Source organism: Xiphophorus hellerii, chromosome 10, assembly GCF_003331165.1.
Source record: "Xiphophorus hellerii strain 12219 chromosome 10, Xiphophorus_hellerii-4.1, whole genome shotgun sequence".
NCBI lineage: Eukaryota > Metazoa > Chordata > Actinopteri > Cyprinodontiformes > Poeciliidae > Xiphophorus > Xiphophorus hellerii.
Window position 1 is genome coordinate 3,063,278 of NC_045681.1, and position 4,840 is coordinate 3,068,117.

Here is a 4,840-nt window from a genome sequence, read left to right on the forward strand (position 1 = left end):
ATGGCAGATTTATTTTGCATATTGTGATTTAATTTGGTCTAAATTGCAGCATTAAGTTAAAACTCACAATTCAAGATTAATGAATTAAAAAAAATGTTTAGACAACTTGTCTCTTGTTGTTAAATCAACTTTATGAACTTTAATTTCTGAGTTAAAATCAAAACAATATTTTTGTTGACTTAAATTGCATTTTCAAGGCAGCAGGTGGTCTTTCATTTTCAAGTTAAACCAACTTCAAATGTTTTACAGTGTGCAAGAAGTTCATTTGGTGTTTGTTGGGTTTTATTATTTGCGGTAAAACCCAAATAATGTGTAAATGTCAGAAGGTCTCCAGTATTAAACTATTTTATTCTTAACTTTCTCAAAAGTCACTGAAAAGGACATACAGAACCATACTTTCTGCTTGCATGTTTTCCCAGGATACTCTAGTTCAGGCATGTCCAAAGTCCGGCCCGAGGGCCAATCACGGCCCGCGGTCAGATTTCATATGGCCCGCAGCTTCGGTCTTATAATGTATTATTTATAGCCCGCCTGCACTGTCAAACAGAATAAATAAATCATAAAACTTGAAACTGTAATTCCTCCTTTCACCAAATGGTGGCAGCACCACTTTAATACTATCAGTCTGCCTTCGTGCAGCGAACCCCTCTCCGCTCATTTCTGCCACTGCAAAGAAAACAAGTTGACAGTGAGAGCCGCCGCTTTCAAGAGAGCGGCGGCTCTCTTGATTTTCACTGATTGAAAATCAAGAGAGCCGCCGCTCTCTTGACAATTGATTTTCAATTGCCTTGATTTTCACTGAAAATCAAGGCTTGTCTAATTTGTAATGAGACAGTTGCCTTGTTTAAGGATTTCAACGTAAAGAGACACTACCTAACATGCTACGTACAACAAGCTAACAGGAAGTGACCGTGCTGAAAAACTGACGCAGCTCCAAGCTGCACTGGCATCACAACAGCAATTCTTCACGCGGGCCTGTGAGTCAAAAGAAAATACCACCAAAGCAAGCTACGAAGTGGCCATGTTAATAGCTAAACATGGCAAACCTTTTACTGAAGGTACATTTATCAAAGACTGTGTTATGAAAATGGTGGAGAACATTTGCCCTGAGAAGAAGCAAGAATTTGCGAATGTTTGCCTGGCACGCAACAGTGTGGCACTGAGAGTTGAGGACATGAAATTGAGTATTTTGAACGGTAACATCTGTCACTATCAACAGTGAAGAGCCAAAAGAACATTTATGCACTTGGATTTATGGCACTTATTTTTTATTAAACTCTTGAGTGAGATTTGGTTATTACTGTTGATGTTATGAACCTGTAGATGTGACACAAACTATTACTTTCTGAAAGATATTGTAAATGTCAAGAGCAAAATTCACTTGTTTTAAGATTGAATAATAACAGACAACTTTGCATTACTTATAACTCCTGTTTAAAATGTTCTTGAGGCAAAGATATTTTTAAACTCATGTAAATTGAAGGTATTTCATACAGTTTGTTCAATGTTATCTGACTCTCCAGATATGAATGAAAGGCAGAATTTGGGTTTTTAGAGTTGTTCTCATCTGCCTTATTATTATTATTTGGTTATTTTGTCATTTGAAAAATTGAGATAATTGTGACAATGAAAATTGTTTTATAACAGTGTGTATTTGCATGAAACCTTTGTAGTTAAAAAATGTCCGAACAAACTATTGGCCCCCGGGCATCTTCACTTTATCAAATCTGGCCCGCTTTGCAAAAAGTTTGGACACCCCTGCTCTAGTTTCTTCCCACATTCTAGAAACATAATTGTTGGATTATTTAGTTTCTCTAAACTTCCCTGATAAACAAGTTTAGAACATAAATGGGTGTGTTGTTGAATAGAGTAATACTTCCTGGAGCCGGTCAGGCAGCCTATAAATCAGTTTCTCCTTTACTAGTATTTCAAAATACTGTGTGAAATATCTTTTCACTAATGACTCATTTTGTGGGAACATTTCCTGTTCGGTTGGTTTGCTGTAATGAACAAATTATGCATCACAGAAAATAGGCCATAATATGTGAAAAAAGCCATATTTTTAAATCTATTATCTCTTCTGGGAAGTCTGTCCTCAAGATTCAGGAGTGTTTATAGGTTTATTGGGATTTTCTGCCATTCTTCTAGAAGCACATTTGTGAGGTCACCTACTGATGTTGGACGAGAAGGCCTGGCTCTCATGGTGCGTTCACACCAAACACGTTTTGAGCATCAGGGCCGTCCGGTTTACATTCAAAGTCTAGAGGTTCGTCGCGGCACTTTTTGCGCGTCAAGCTCTGCACGATTTGAAGCTTTTCAGGCGTTTTTATTTATTTGTTTATTTTTAACAGACAAAAGTAAAAGCAAGAAAGAATATAATACATATGCACCTCGTGCACCTCTGGATGTTTGTAACTCGGTGCAGATTGTGCTCGCCGCCATTCACACAAACTCAGTTCTGGAAGATGCTCTTCCAGGCGGCTCCAATGTGAACCTTAACTATAAACGCCATACAAATTCATGACCGTTGTTATGTCATATTTATGACAGTGACCTCTTCAAATAAAGTATTACCAACAAATCCCTTCTGGAGAAACATTTTATGCCAAGACAAAGATTAATCTACTTGACTAATACCAAGAAGTGTAATTGGAGGCTTCATGCTGACAGGTTTACACCTAGAAGTGAACATGCCAGTGTTAGCATCAGTCATACAAGTCCTGCCAGAAACTATTACTAATCAAAGTTACTTCCTTCACTTCACACCTGAACATGCAATGAATCATCACCCTTTAGCAGAAGTAGGCTCTGATGTTCAAGAACCATTCAAAGGTTTTTTGTTGTTTCCTTAGAAACATCTCTGTTATTTAGGTCTTGCTTTTGTTTTTACATCTGAGCGTCACAAGCTGTGGTTTAATCTCCGAGTCTGAGTGAAACAAAAGGTGGGTCCATTCCTGGAAGTTGTGTTTGACATCTAAACCGTAAAAAAGAAAAAAAGTCTCTAAATTACAGTAAAAAGACTGGCTGCCCGATTTTACCGTATTTAAGGTAAAATACAGTTCTTAGACTTAGACTTAGACTGACTTTATTGTCATTTTGCATGCACAGGGTGTATACAGAACGAAATTTCGTTGCATACGGCTCAGAACAATGTTTGAGGTTACTCCAGAATAAAATAAAATACTATATAAAATATAAATATAAATATAAATATAAAATATAAAGTGCAGGAATGACAGTAAAATAGAAGTTATTTAGCTATGTATATGTGCAAGGTATGAAGTGGAGACCAGTTTTTGAGTGCAGTCCAGTTAAGAGTTCAGCAGTCTGATGGCAAGTGGGAAAAAGCTGTTTCGGAACCAGGTGGACCTGCACCGGATGCTGTGGAACCTCTTTCCAGAGGGCAGCAGGGAGAACAGTCCATGGTGGGGGTGTGAGGGGTCACTGATGATGTTTCGGCCTCGGGACACGCAGCGCTGGGATGAAATGTCCTGAATGGAGGGAAGGGGGGCCCCGATGATCCTCTCTGCTGTCCTCACCACTTTCCTCACGTTCTTCCAGTCGGAGGCGCTGCAGCCTCCACACCACACAGAGAGGCAGCTGGTCAGAATGCTCTCTATGGTGCTTCTGTAGAACGTCTTGAGGATGGGCGGGGGCAGGTGTGCTCTTCTCATCCTCCGCAGGAAATACAAGCGTTTCTGTGCCCTCTTGACCAGAGAGTTCAGGGTTACCATATTTGTATTGTAAAATTGTATTATACTTATACGTAAAATTCTGTGGTTGCCAGAATTTTAAATAAAATCAAATCACATTTTATTTGTATAGCACATTTCAGCAGCAAGGCATTTCAAAGTGCTTTACATCATATAAAACACAGAAACACTTTTACTACATTTCACTATATTTGTTTGGTAAAATCCATATTTATACGGTAAAACTCTGTTGTTGTAAAGGTTTACAGTATAAATACCAGCTCAGGGTTCCCGTATTTATACGGTAAAATTATGTGGTTCCCAGAACTTTACCGTATTTACGGTAAAATACTGTAAAACTTTGCTGCACAAATACCAGCTCAGGGTTCCCGTATTTGTACGGTAAAATTATGTGGTCCTCGTTCACCAGTTCCTCGTTCATAGCAAACCACAACTGCTGGTATTTTACCATAAATTAGAGATGTTTTTTTTAGAGTGTACATCTGCGATAATACACACATATGAAAATACTTTTGTGCTTTTCTAATTTGCAGCCAGACACATGTGAATAGATCGACATGTTGCAATATATATTTATATCTATATCTATATCTATATATCTATCTGTATATATATATATATATATATATATATATATATATATATATATATATATATATATATATATATATATATATATATATATATATATATATATTTATTTATTTTATACATTTGGACCTTTAATGTGAGCCTCTTTCTTGATTCTGCTGAATTTCTATTCTGTGTGACAATAAAGTCCATTTCCAGTCTCCTATCTTAACAATCTAAAACAAGTAAAATCTCCAGCTAATCTTTCTTTTTTTTATTAGTTGGTTCATTTACAGATTACAAGCAACTAACGTGCTTATTCTGCAATTATGCATCAAATTAACAGTGAGCAAATGTTTAGAATAATTTACATTCTGTTTACGGTTAAACTTCGATTCTGCTGATAAAATAAATAAATGACCAAAGATATATTTCTGGATAATATACAGAAAACACTGCCTTTGTAACAAGAACCAAGCATTTCCCCTTTAAATAGTTTAGATTCCCTCAACTTACATTACCAATCTAAGGTATCTTAGGTATGTATGTGATTAATT